Below are 15,055 nucleotides of genomic sequence, written 5' to 3' on the forward strand. Positions count from 1 at the left end.
CAAAATAATTGAACCACATTCCTCTTTGCAAAGCCACCTTCCAGGTAGTTGGAAGTTTGTATTCTGGGCAGTCTAGGTTAACCACCCTCCGCCTGGGCTTTCATGAAAAGCCAGTGAGAAGTTCTCTTCTAGAAAGCATGGATCATGCATTTATGTGCTTACCACAACAGTGTGAAGCACACCAATTTTTTGCGTTAGAAAGTTCCCTTTTTTCTTTCTTTTTTTGAAGTGGAGTTTCGCTCTTGTCACCCAGACTAGAGTGCAATGGCGCTCAATGGAACCTCTATCTCCCAGGTTCAAGCAATTCTCCTGCCTCAGCCTTCCTAGTAGCTGGAACTACAGGCACACACCACCACCCCTAATTTTTGTATTTTTAGTAGAGATGGCATTTCACCATATTGGCCAGGCTGGTCTCAAACTCCTGACCTCAGGTGATCCACCCTCCTTGGCCTCCCAAAGTGTGGGGATTACAGGCGTAAGCCACCACACCTGGCCAAAATCTTACCATTCCTTTTTTTTTTTTTTTTTTTTGAGACAGAGTCTTGCTCTGTCACTCAGGCTGGAGTACAGTGGCGTGATCTCTGCTCACTGCAACCTCCACCTCCCAGGTTCAAGCGATTCTCCTGCCTCAGCCTCCCAAGTAGCTGGGACTACAGGTGCATGCCATTATGCCTGGCTAATTTTTTGTAGTTTATTAGTAGAGACAGGGTTTCACCATGTTAGCAAGCATAGTCTCACTCTCCTGACCTCGTGATCCACCCACCTTGGCCTCCCAAAGTGCTGGGATTACAGGCATGAACCACCACATGCCGGGCCCATCTTCCCAATCTTTTTTTTTGAGATGGAGTCTTGCTGTGTCGCCCAGGCTGGAGTGCAGTGGCGCAATCTCAGCTCACTGCAAGCTCCGCCTCCCGGGTTCACGCCATTCTCCTGCCTCAGCTTCCCGAGTAGCTGGGACTACAGGCACCCACCACCACACCCGGCTAATTTTTTGTATTTTTAGTAGAGATGGGGTTTCACTGTGTTAGCCAGGATGGTCTCGATCTCCTGACCTCATGATCTGCCTGCCTCAGCCTCCCAAAGTGCTGGGATTACAGGCGTGAGCCACTGCGCCTGTCCAATCTTCCCATTCTTAAATGGCTGAGCCTACATTTCCAAAACCTTAAAAGAAAACAAAAAATCAGACCAATCTAGTCAGTGAGCATGCCTTCCTCAGAAATCATATAATTACCAACTAGGAGGTAGTGGAGTATAGTGGTTGCTGGCTCAGACTCTCATGGGAGAAATTGGGATTGGAATCACAACCCTTACCTTTTCTGAGCACTAGTTTTCACCTTTCTGAAATAAACACACAATAGTACCTGGGGTCCATGGAGTTTTGAGGACTAAATGACCTCATGGATGTAAACTGCTTGGCTCAATATACAAGTCATCAAAGTGATAGTCCATTTTATTATCACACTTATTTAGAAAGCAATCACATACTCGTATGTTAAATGAGGGGTTTGGACTTGACTCACAGGGTCCTTTGGCTTACATTTTCAGGTTGTACTTATTTCCTTGCAGTCTAGTAGAAGATAGCTTGGTGAGGCAATGCTACAATAGACGAGAAATCAAAAGACCGAAGTTATGGTTTTGCCTTTTCCCAATATAAGACACTGGTACATCATTCATGCCGTCAAGCCTCATTTTTCTTTTCTATAAAATGGGATTGGCCGGGCGCGGTGGCTCAAGCCTGTAATCCCAGCACTTTGGGAGGCCGAGACGGGCGGATCACGAGGTCAGGAGATCGAGACCATCCTGGCTAACACGGTGAAACCCCATCTCTACTAAAAAATACAAAAAACTAGCCGGGCGAGGTGGCGGGCGCCTGTAGTCCCAGCTACTCGGGAGGCTGAGGCAGGAGAATGGCGTAAACCCGGGAGGCGGAGCTTGCAGTGAGCCGAGATCGTGCCACTGCACTCCAGCCTGGGTGACAGAGCCAGACTCCGTCTCAAAAAAAAAAAAAAAAAAAAAAATGGGATTGCAGGCCGGCCACGGTGGCTCACGCCTGTAATCCCAACACTTTGGGACACAGAGGTGGGCGGATCAGAAGGTCAGGAGTTCGAGACCAGCCTCACTAACATGGGGAAACCCCATCTCTACTAAAAATATTAAAAAAATTAGCTGGGCGTGGTGATGCACCTGTAATCCCAGCTACTCACAAGGTTGAGGCAGGAGAATCGCTTGAACTCGGAAGGCGGAGGTTGCAGTAAGCCGAGATCGTGCCATTGCACTCCAGCCTAGGCAAAATGAGTGAAACTCCTTCTCAAAAAAAAAAAAAGGGATTAACAGCACTTGTGTTACTGGAAAGGTGTCCCAATCCAGACCCCAAGAGAGGTTTCTTGGATATCACGAAGAAGAGTTCAGAGCAAGTGTCTATAAAGTGAAAGCAAGTTTATTAAGAAAGTAAAGAAACACACCGGGCGCGGTGGCTCATGCCTGTAATCCCAGCACTTTGGGAGGCCGAGGCGGGCTGATCACGAGGTCAGGAGATCGAGACCATCCTGGATAACACGGTGAAACCCCATCTATACTAAAAATACAAGAAATTCGTCGGGTATGGTGGTGGGCGCCTGTAGTCCCAGCTACACAGGAGGCTGAGGCAGGAGAATGGCATGACCCCGGGAGGCAGAGGTGGCAGTGAGCTGAGATCATGCCACTGCACTGTAGCCTGGGCGACAGAGCGAGACTCCGTTTCAAAAAAAAAAAAAAAAAGTAAAGAAACAAAAGAATGGTTACTCCACAGGTAGAGCAGCCAGGAAGGCTGCTGGTTACCCATTTTTATAGTTTTCTTTTTTTTTTTGAGACAGAGTCTGGTTCTATCGCCCAGGCTAGAGTGCAGTGGCGTGATCTCGGCTCACTGAAACCTCTGCCTCCCAGGTTCACGCCATTCTCCTGCCTCAGCCTCCCAAGGCAGTGGGGACTACAGGTGCCCGCCACCACGCCCGGATAATTTTTTATATTTTTAGTAGAGACGGGGTTTTACCGTGTTAGACAGGATGGTCTTGATCTCCTGATCTTGTGATCCGCCCGCCTCGGCCTCCCAAAGTGCTGGGATTGCAGGCATTAGGCACCGCGCCAGCCAGTTATTTCTTGATTATATGCTAAACAAGGGCTGGACAATACCCAGAACTGAGGGTTTCTCCCCTTTTTAGACCACATAGGGTAACTTCCTGATGTTGCCATGGCATTTGTAAACTGTCATGGTGCTGGAGAGGCTGTAGCAGTAAGGATGACTCTCTTTTTTTTTTTGAGATGGAGTCTTGCTTTGTCACTCAGGCTAGAGTGCAGTGGCGCAATCATGGCTCACTGCAAGCTCTGCCTCCCGGGTTCACACCATTCTTCTGCCTCAACTTCCCGAGTAGCTGGGACTACAGGCGCCCGCCACCACGCCCTGCTAATTTTTAGGATGACTCTCATTGCCATCTTGGTTTTGGTGAGTTTTGACTGACTTCTTAACTGAAAACTCTTTTATCAGCAAGATCTTTATGACCTGTATCTTGTGCTGACTTCCTATCTCATCCTGTGACTTAGAACGCCTAATTGTCTGGGAATGCAGCCCATTAAGTCTCAGCCTTATTTTATCCAGAACTTATTCAAGATGGAGTTGCTCTGGTTCAAACGCCTCTGACACCTGTTCTGAATTATGAGGGCTGGAATGAGATAAATATAAGAATGTACATGCTGGACAGGCAAGGTGGCTCACATCTGTAATCCCAGCACTTTCGGAGGCCAAGGTGGGTGGATCACGAGGTCAGGAGTTCAAGTCCAGCCTGGCCAATATGGTGAAACCCCATCTCTACTAAAAATACAAAAATTAGCTGGGTGTGGTGGCACACCCCTGTAGTCCCAGCTGGTCAGGAGGCTGAGGCAGGAGAATCGCTTGAACCTGGGAGGCGGAGGTTGCACTGAGCCCAGATCATACCACTGCACTCTAGCCTGGTTGACAGGGCAAGACTCCATCTCAAAAAAACCAGAAAACTTTCTATTAGAAGTGCCCCATCCTGGCTGCACATCAGAATCACCTATGAAATTTTTGAAGAATACAAATGAATGCCAGGTCTCCACCCAAAATCTACTAAATTGCAATTTCTGGGGTGAGGGTTTAGTCATGGATATCTTTAAAATGTTAAACAGGTAATTCTCATTTACAGCTTAGGCTGAGAACCTTTGCTACAAAGGTAAGGAATCAGTCCCAGGAGAACCCTTTTAATCTAATCGGATTTATGAATCACAGCAAATGTATGTAAAACAAACAAGTGAGTAAGGCTGTTGGCCTATTTGGCATATTTGTTTAAGTTCTCAAGTTAACCAAAAAATCAAAGGAAACAGAAGAAAGATTAATTCTGATGACAAGGAATGGTCTAACAGCTTCTTCATGACCTATAGCAGTGTTTCTTAAACTTATTTTTTTTGAGACAGAGTCTTGCTCTAAATAACCCAGGCTAGAGTGCAGTGGCACAATCTCAGCTCTCTGCAGCCTCCACTTCCTGGACTCAAGGAATCCTCCCACATCAGCCTCCTGAGTAGCTGGGACTACAGGCACATGCCACCACACCTGGCTTTGGTTGTTGTTGAGACAGAGTCTTGCTATGTCACTCAGGCTGCTCTCGAACTCCTGGCTCCAAAGGATCCTCCCACCTCTGCCTCCCAATGTGCTGAGATTACAGGCTTGAGTTAACTGTGCCCAGCCTCTTGAACTTCTCTGAAAGCAAAACTCATATATATAAAATAGAATTAACAGCAAAGCAGCTGTGATTAAAACTGGGCAGAGGGTCCCAGATCCTGGCCCTCTCTCCCTCTGTCCTTTGTCACCTTTTTCTTGACTGTCCTCATAAAACAATACCAGGTTTCCATTAAGATTCCATTTTAAAACCACCGCTGGCCAGGTGCGTGTTGGCTCACGCCTATAATCTCAACACTTTGGGAAGCTGAGGCGGGCAGATCACAAGGTCAACAGATCAAGGCCATTTTGGCTAACTCAGTGAAACACCATCTCTACTAAAAATACAAAAATTAGCCAGGCATGGCAGCACGTGCCTGTAGTCCCAGCTACTCAGGAGGCTGAGGCAGAAGAATCGCTTGAACCTGAGAGGCCGAGGTTGCAGTGAGCCGAGATCCCACTACTGCATTCCAGCCTGGCAACAGAGCTAGACTCCGTCTCAAAAAAAAAAAAAAAAAAAAAAAAAAAAGAAAGAAAGAAAAAAAGCAGGGGGGTGGTGGCTCAGGCCTGTAATCTCAACACTTTGGGAGGCCGACACGAGTGGATCACAAGGTCAGGAGATCGAGACCATCCTGGCTAACACGGTGAAACCCTATCTCTACTAAAAATACAAAAAATTAGCTGGGCACAGTGGCGGGCGCCTGTAGTCCCAGCTACTCGGGGGGCTGAGGCAGGGGAATGGCGTGAACCCTGAAGGCGGAGCTTGTAGTGAGCCGAGATTGCGCCACTGCACTCTAGCCTGAGCAACAGAGAGAGACTCCATCTCGGCCGGCTGCGGTGGCTCAAGCCTGTAATCCCAGCACTTTGGGAGGCCGAGACGGGCGGATCACGAGGTCAGGAGATCGAAACCATCCTGGCTAACACGGTGAAACCCCGTCTCTATTAAGAAATACAAAAAACTAGCCGGGCGAGGTGGCGGGCGCCTGTAGTCCCAGCTACTCGGGAGGCTGAGGCCGGAGAATGGCGTGAACCCGGGAGGCGGAGCTTGCAGTGAGCTGAGATCCGGCCACTGCACTCCAGCCTGGGCGACAGAGCGAGACTCCGTCTCAAAAAAAAAAAAAAAAAAAAAAAAAAACCCGGGCACGGTGGCTCATGCCTGTAATCCCAAAACTTTGGGAGGCCGAGGCGGGCAGATCACAAGGTCAGGAGTTCGAGACCAGCCTGGCCAACATGGTAAAACCGCGTCTCTACTAAAGTTACAAAAAAATTAGGCCGGGCGCGGTGGCTCAAGCCTGTAATCCCAGCACTTTGGGAGGCCGAGACGGGCGGATCACAAGGTCAGGAGATCGAGACCACGGTGAAACCCCGTCTCTACTAAAAAAAAAATACAAAAAACTAGCCGGGCGAGGTGGTGGGCGCCTGTAGTCCCAGCTACTCGGGAGGCTGAGGCAGGAGAATGGCGTGAACCCGGGAGGCGGAGCTTGCAGTGAGCTGAGATCCGGCCACTGCACTCCAGCCTGGGCGACAGAGCGAGACTCTGTCTCAAAAAAAAAAAAAAAAAAAAAGAGATTGAGACCATCCTGGCCAACATGGTGAAATGCTGCCTCTACTAAAAACACAAAAGTTAGCTGGGCATGGTGGCGTGTGCCTGTAATCCCCGCTACTCAGGAGGCTGAGACAGGAGAATCGCTTAAACCCAGGAGGTGGAGGTTGCAGTGAGCCAAGATCGTGCCACTGCACTCCAGCCTGGTGACAGAGCGAGACTCCATCTCAAAAAATAATAATAATAATTTTTTTAAAAGAGCAGAATGAGCAGTTGCCCATACTCTTGGTAACTTTTCATGCTTTTAAGTGCTCTTCAATTTCCTTTAGACCCCTGCTGCTATTTTCCTACCATATTCAAAGCCCTAGTCTTCCATTTGTAATTCAGAAAGCTTAGTAATCAGTTTTCACAGTAGGCTTTTGCAAACCCGGTATTCTCAGTATATTCTCAGAACACAAGATACTGTTTTGAAGCAAGTGGCAATAAATCCTTACTATTTAAAAGGTATCGCCGGGCGCGGTGGCTCACGCCTGTAATCCCAGCACTTTGGGAGGCCGAGGCGGGCGGATCACAAGGTCAGGAGATCGAGACCACGGTGAAACCCCGTCTCTACTAAAAATACAAAAAATTAGCCAGGCGCGGTTGTGGGCGCCTGTAGTCCCAGCTACTCGGGAGGCTGAGGCAGGAGAATGGCGTGAACCCGGGAGGCGGAGCTTGCAGTGAGCCGAGATCGCGCCACTGCACTCCAGCCTGGGCGACAGAGCGAGACTCCGTGTCAAAAAAAAAAAAAAAAAAAAAGGTATCAGAAAATGTTTAAATATTTAAAACCCTAATAATTTTCCTTTATTTTATTTTATTTTTTTTTTTTTGAGACGGAGTCTCGCTCTGTCGCCCAGGTTAGAGTGCAGTGGCCGGATCTCAGCTCACTGCAAGCTCCACCTCCCAGGTTTACGCCATTCTCCTGCCTCAGCCTCCTGAGTAGCTGGGACTACAGGCGCCCGCCACCTCGCCCGGCTAGTTTTTTGTATTTTTAGTAGAGACGGGGTTTCACCGTGTTAGCCAGGATGGTCTCGATCTCCTGACCTCATGATCCGCCCATCTCGGCCTCCCAAAGTGCTGGGATTACAGGCTTGAGCCACCGCGCCCGGCCAATAATTTTCCTTTAATATGGACAGGAATCCTATTAGATTTGAAATTTGTTGCTGGGTAAGTGAAAAGTTTTACTCAAGAATATAAGGCCAGGCACGGTGGCTCACGCCTGTAATCCCAGCACTTTGGGAGGCTGAGGTGGGTGGATCAAGAGGTCAGGAGTTCCAGACCAGCCTGGCCAACATGGTAAATCCTCATCTCTACTAAAAATACAAACATTAGCTGGGCGTGGTAGTGGGTGCCTGTGCTCCCAGCTACTTGGGAAGCTGAGGCAGGAGAATCACTTGAACCCTGGGAGACGGCGTTCATGCCATTGCACTCTAGCCTAGGCAAAAGAGCAAGACTGTGTCTCAAAAAAAAAAAAAAAAAAAAAAAAAGGCCGGGCCCAGTGGCTCACACCTGTAATCCCAGCACTTTGGGAGGCCAAGGCGGGTGGATCACCTGAGGTCAGGCATTGAGACCAGCCTGGCCAACATGGTGAAACCCCATCTCTACTAAAAACAAAACAAAAAATTAGCCGGGTGTAGGCCGGGCATGGTGGCTCAGGCCTGAAATTCAGACACTTTGGGAGGCCAAGGTGGGCAGATCACCTGAGATTAACATTTGAGACCATCCTGGCCAACATGGTGAAACCCTGTCTCTACTAAAAATACAAAAATTAGCCGGGTGTGGTAGCTGAGGAGAATCACTTGAACTTGGGAGGCAGAGGTTGCAGGGAGCCAATGTCGCCCACTGCACTCCAGCCTGGGCAACAGAGCAAAACTCCATCTCAAAACAAAACAAAACAAAAAGCCGGGTGCAGTGGCTCATGCCTGTAATCCCAGCACTTTGGGAGGCTGAGGTGGGCGGATCACAAGGTCAGGAGATTGAGACCACGGTGAAACCCCATCTCTAGTAAAAATACAAAAAAATTAGCTGGGCGCAGTGGCGGGTGCCTGTAGTCCCAGCTACTCGGGAGGCTGAGGCAGCAGAATGGCGTGAACCCGGGAGGTGGAGCGTGCAGTGAGCAGAGATTGCACCACTGCACTCCAGCCTGGGCAACAGAGCGAGACTCCATCTCAAAAAAAAAGAAAAAGAAAAAAAAAAGAATATAAAAAAAATATAAGAAGCCTGGATAACATGGCAATACTCCATCTCTACAAAAAACAGAAAAGTTAGCCAGGAGTGGAGGTGCCTGCCTTTAGTCCCAGCTACTCCAGAGACTAAGAGGTGGGAGGATCAATCTGGCCTAGTGGCTCACCCTGTAATCCCAGCACTTTGGGAGGGTGGATCACCTGAAGTCAGAAGTTCGAGACCAGCCTGGCCAACAAGGTGAAAACCCATGTTTAGTAAAAATACAAAATTAGCCACACGTGATGGCACACACCTGTAATCCGAGCTACTTAGCAGGCTGAGGCAGGAAGAATCACTTGAACCCAGGTGGCACAGTTTGCAGTGAGCCAAGATCTCCTGACCTCGAACTCCTGACCTCATGATCCATCCACTTCAGCATCCCAAAGTGCTAGGATTACAGGCATGAGCCTCCATGTCTGGCCTCTCTGTAATTTTAACCAGACTCAACTTATCCCAGAATGCCAAAGGAAATGGCAATCTACACTGCCCTTCTTCTTGCAATTTACTCTCCCTAGATTCTGCGATCTAGACTGAACCAATCTCAGATGGTGTCTTTCAGTATGATCCAGTAGACATATATTATTTTGTTTTTTGTTTTTTTTTTTTTGAGACAGAGTCTCGCTCTGTCACCCAGGCTGGAGTGCAGTGGCATGATCTCAGCTCACTGCAAACTCCACCTCCTGGGTTCACGTCATTCTCCTGCCTCAGCTTCCCGAGTAGCTGGGACTACAGGTGCCCACCACCACCACGCCTAATTTTTTTTTTTGTTTTTTGTTTGTTTGTTTTTTTTTTTTTTTTTTTTGAGACGGAGTCTCACGCTGTTGCCCAGGCTGGAGTGCAGTGGCGCGATCTCGGCTCACTGCAAGCTCTGCCTCCCGGGTTCCCGCCATTCTCCTGCCTCAGCCTCCTGAGTAGCTGGGACTACAGGCGCCCGCCACCGCGCCCGGCTAATTTTTTGTATTTTTAGTAGAGACAGGGTTTCATGTATTAGCCAGGATGGTCTTGATCTCCTGACTTCGTGATCCGCCCGCCTCAGCCTCCCAAAGTGCTGGGATTACAGGCAAGAGCCACCGCGCCCAGCCGACATATATTATTTTGAACTCCATGAAAAAGCAGATATTTGACTGGTTTTGACCTACAATAGTAACTGCCTAGATTCACAATAGTTTAATATACATTCTTAGTATTTCCTTCATGGGTTTGTTTTTGTTTTGTTTTGCTTTTGAGACGGAGTCTCACTTACCTGTCACCCGGGCTAGAGTGCAGTGGTGCAATCTCGGCTCACTGCAACCTCACCTTCTGGGTTCAAGCAATTTTCCTGTCTGAGCCTCCCAAGGAGCAGGGACTACAGGCACACGCCATCATGCCCAGCTTATTTTTGTATTTTTAGTAGACATGGAGTTTCGCCATGTTAGCCAGGCTGGCCTCGAACTCTTAAGTTCAAAGCGATCGGTGCGTCTCAGCCTCCCATAGTGCTCATATTACAGGTGAGAGCCACCACGCCAAGCCCACTCTTACATATTTTCTCTTTTTTTTTTTTTTTTAGACAGAGTCTCGATCTGTCACCCAGGCTGGAGGGCAATGGCGCGATCTTGGCTAACTGCAACCTCCGCTTCCAGAGTTTAAGCAATTCTCTGTCTTAGCCTCCCGAATAGCTGGAATTACAGGCACCCGCCACCATGCCCGGCTACTTTTTGTATTTTTAGTAGAGATGGTGTTTCACCATGTTGGTCAGGCTGATCTCAAACTCCTGACCTCATGATCCACCCGCCTTGGCCTCCCAAAGTGCTGGGATTACAGGCATGAGTCACCGCGACCGGCCTGTCTTAAGTATTTTCTTTTTTTTTTTTTTTGAGAGGGAGTCTCGCTCTGTCGCCCAGGCTGGAGTGCAGTGGCCGGATCTCAGCTCACTGCAAGCTCCGCCTCCCGGGTTTACGCCATTCTCCTGCCTCAGCCTCCCGAGTAGCTGGGACTACAGGCACCCGCCACCACGCCCGGCTAGTTTTTTGTATTTTTTTAGTACAGACTGGGTTTCACCATGTTAGCCAGGATGGTCTCGATCTCCTGACCTTGTGATCCACCTGTGTCGGCCTCCCAAAGTGCTGCGATTACAGGCTTGAGCCACCACGCCTGGCCTGTCTTATGTATTTTCTATTCTACTTTATTTCATTATTAGAAGAAAATGCTAGTCGCCGGGCATGGTGGCTCACGCCTGTAATCCCAGCACTTTGGAAGGCTGAGGCAGATGGATCACCTGAGGTAAGGAGTTTGAGACCAGCCTGGCCAACATGGAGAAACACTGTTTCTACTAAAAATACAAAATTACCTGTGCATGGTTGCACATGCCTGTAATCTCAGCTACTTGGGAGGCTGAGAGGAGAATTGCTTGAACCCAGGAGGTGGAGGTTGCAGTGAGCCAAGATGGTGCCATTGCACTCTAGCCTGGAAAACAAGAGCAAAAACTCTTCTGAAAAAAAAAAAAAAGAAAGAAACAAAAATGCTAGTCATGTGCTTTTGAACTTGGTTAAGTTATTGAACTAACAAAATCATGCAGGGACAAGTATTTCCCCCAAACTTTACTTCTCAATCCCAACATCTCAGGGTGTCCCTTAAGTGTATCACTTGTGACTTAACCACATCTTCATAGACACATTCTGCATCCATTACTTCGAAGGCCAAATTTAGTATGCATCTGTCCATTCTTTTCTTAGCTGTATCCTCACAAAAAAAAGACAGATCAATGTACTGGAAGAGACAGCTCAAGGAGTTTATTTCCTTTTAAAACTCATTTGCCATTAAACAAATAAACTGAGAGTTCTCAAATGTGGAAAATGGCTTTGTCAAGTTTATGTCTTCCCTCTATTTCAAGTTAAAGTTAACAGAATAGCACACACACTCTACTAAGGTCTGACATGACCCTCTTGGGTCCTTTTTAACTGCTCTAAAGTGTAGAGATGGAGAGCATTATTCCTAAATTGTCCTCCTCAAGAGGAAATTCATATTTCCTCCTCCTCAGAGTAAGGACTGAATACAATTATGTGGTTTAAGTTTCTCCTATTTACCCCAATACTATACTGCGACTTCTCTATTTAAAAACAAGCAGAATCCCAGCACTTTGGGAGGCAGAAGCAAAAGAACTGCTTGAGCCCAGGAGTTCAAGATCAGTTTGGGCAACGTGGCAAGATCCCATCTCTAAAAAAAATACAAAAACTTTTTTTTTTTTTTTTTTTTTGAGACGGAGTCTCGCTCTGTCGCCGGGGCTGGAGCGCAGTGGCCGGATCTCAGCTCACTGCAAGCTCCGCCTCCCGGGTTTACGCCATTCTCCTGCCTCAGCCTCCTGTGTAGCTGGGACTACAGGCGCCGCCACCTCGCCTGGCTAGTTTTTTGTATTTTTTTAGTAGAGACGGGGTTTCACCGTGTTCGCCAGGATGGTCTCGATCTCCTGACCTCGTGATCCGCCCGTCTCGGCCTCCCAAAGTGCTGGGATTACAGGCTTGAGCCACCGCGCCTGGCCAACTTTTTTTTATTTTAGAAAGAGTCTCGCTTTGTCTCCCAGGCTGGAGTGCAGTGGCGTGATCTCAGCTCACTGCAACCTCTGCCTCCTAGGTTCAAGCGATTCTTCTGTCTCAGCCTCCCGAGTTGCTGGGACTACAGGCGCGTACCACCACGCCTGGCTAATTTTTGTATTTTTAGTAGAGACGGGGTTTCACCATATTGGCCAGGCTGGTCTCAAACTCCTGACCTTGTGATCCACGCGCCTTAGCCTCCCAAAGTACTGGGATTACTGGCGTGAGCCACTGTCCCCAGACAAATTTTCCTTTTTTTTTTGAGATGGAATCTCCCTCTGTTGTCCGGGCTGGAGTTCAATGGCCGAATCTTGGCTCACTGCAGCCTCTGCCTCCCGGGTTCATGCGATTCTCTGGCCTCAGCCTCTCAAGTAGCTGGGATTACATGCACCCACCACCAATACCTGGCTAATTTTTGTAGTTTTAGTAGAGACGGGGTTTTGCCATGTTGGCCAGGCTGGTCTCAAACTTCTGACTTCAGGTGATCTGCCTGCCTCAGCCTCCCAAAGTGCTGGGGTTACAGGCGTGAGCTACTGCACCTAGACAACTTTTTTTTTTGTTTTTTTTTTGAGACACAGTCTCGCTCAGTTGCCTAGGCTGGAGTGCAGTGGTGTGATCTCGGTTCACTGCAACACCTCCCAGGTTCAAGCAATTCTCTTACCTCAACTTCCCAAGTAGCTGGGATTACAGGCGCCCGCTAACACGCTCGGATAATTTTTGTATTTTTAGTAGAGATGGGGTTCGCCATGTTGGCCAGGCTGGTCTTGAACTCCTGACCTCAAGTGATCCACCTGCCTTAGCCTCCCAAAGTGCTGGGATTACAGGCATGAGCCACTCTGCCCGGCCTACAATTTTTTGTATTTTTGTATGTATGGTGGTGTGTGCCTGTGGTCCAAACTACTCAAGAGGCTGAGGCAGGAGGCCTGCTTGAGCCCAAAGGTTTAGGCTGCAGTGAGCCACGATCACACCACTGCACTCCAGCCTGGGTGATAGAGCAAGAAGACCCTGTTTCAAAAAAATAAAAAAAAAACAAGAAAACCCCATTACCCATCTGTCCTGTTCTCCTAGAGAAGAATTTAGCCTCCTTTGCAAATATATTTGTTAAAATTACAAATACATAACTTCAAAGGGTATCCCCAGAAAAAAATGTGGAAAAATTCTTCCCTTAACATTCTAAATTCTGTAACTTGTGGCAAATTTAGCCACATAAGATACCTTTAAAATATAAACAGTAAAAAATATATATATATAATTTATATATTTTTTGAGACGGAGTCTCGCTCTGTCACCCAGGCTGGAGTGCAGTGGCGGAATCTTGGCTCACTGCAAGCTCCGCCTCCCTGGTTCACACCATTCTCCTGCTTCAGCCTCCTGAGTAGCTGGGACTACAGGTGCCCACCACCATGCCCAGATAATTTTTTTTTATATTTAGTAGAGATGGGGTTTCACTGTGTTAGCCAGGATGGTCTCGATCTCCTGACCTCGTGATTCACCCGCCTCAGCCTCCCAAAGTGCTGGGATTACAGGCATGAGCCACCGCACCCGGCCAAGAAAACAAATATTAGGTGATAATTTTGGACTTTAAAGTGTTTCACAAAGCCCTCGGGGTATAAGAAATCCTAAAAGTGCCTCATACACCACTGCTTACAGGGAAATAACAATCTACAATTCAAATAACAGATTAATTCCAAACTAGTTTATATACTCTGTTCTAATTATGTTTTACCTCGAGGAACTTTTTTTTTTTTTTGAGACGGAGTCTCGCTCTGTCGCCCAGGCTGGAGTGCAGTGGCGCGATCTCGGCTCACTGCAAGCTCCGCCTCCCGGGTTCATGCCATTCTCCTGCCTCAGCCTCCCGAGTAGCTGGGACTACAGGCGCCCACAACCCCGCCCGGCTAATTTTTTGTATTTTTAGTAGAGACGGGGTTTCACCGTGGTCTCGATCTCCTGACTTTGTGATCCGCCCGCCTCGGCCTCCCAAAGTGCTGGGATTACAGGCGTGAGCCACCGCGCCCGGCCCTCGAGGAACTTTTTAAATTAGCTAACCACTATAAAAACCAAAGTCTCATTATAAAACATGCTTACAGGCATGCCTCATTTTATTGCACTTTGCAGATACTATGTTTTTTGGTTTTTTTTTTGAGATGCAGTCTCGCTCTGTTGCCCAGGCTGGAGTGCAGTAGCGCAATCTCTATTCGCTGCAACCTCCGCTTCCTGAGTTCAAGCAATTCTCTGCCAGGGATACAGGTGTCTGGGATATCCAGGCTGCACTGAACTGTGATTACATCCCTGCACTCCAGGCTGGGTGGACCAAGCAAGACCCTGTCTACAAAACAAAGTACTTCAAGGTATGGGCCAGGCACAGTGGCTCATTATTCCTAACACCTTGGGAGGCTGAGGTGGGAGGATTGCTTGAGTCCAGGAGTTCGAGGCTGCAGTAAGCTATAACTGCACCACTGCCCTCTAGCCTGGGCAACACAGAAAATAAAATCCTGTCACCCCCTCCCAAAAAATAAAAATTAAAGTATGTATTTTTTTTTAAGACATAATGCTACTGAATACCTTACTACAGTATAAACTTTTTTTTTTTTCTAAGACAGGGTCTTACCCTATCAACCTAGCTAGACTGCTGTGGCACGATCACAGCTCATTGCAGCCTCGGCCTCCCCCCGGGCTCAGGCAATTTTCTCACCTCAGTCTTCAGAGTAGCTGGAACTACAGGCATGCACAACTGCACCTGGCTTTTATTTTTTGTAGAGATAGGGTCTGACTATATTTCCAGGGCTGAACATAACTTTTATATGCACTGAAAAACGAAACAATTTGTGGGACTCGTTTTATTGAGATTATCTTCTTTATTGTAGTGCTGCAGTCTGGGACCAAGCCCGTAGTCCCTGTGAGGTATGCCTCTATTTCCTACCACAACCAGCAGTAACTTTCAAGTCACAATGTAGATAATCAGAACTCTAACTCATCCTA

This window comes from Macaca fascicularis, chromosome 16, assembly GCF_037993035.2.
Source record: "Macaca fascicularis isolate 582-1 chromosome 16, T2T-MFA8v1.1".
NCBI classification, from domain to species: Eukaryota; Metazoa; Chordata; class Mammalia; order Primates; family Cercopithecidae; genus Macaca; species Macaca fascicularis.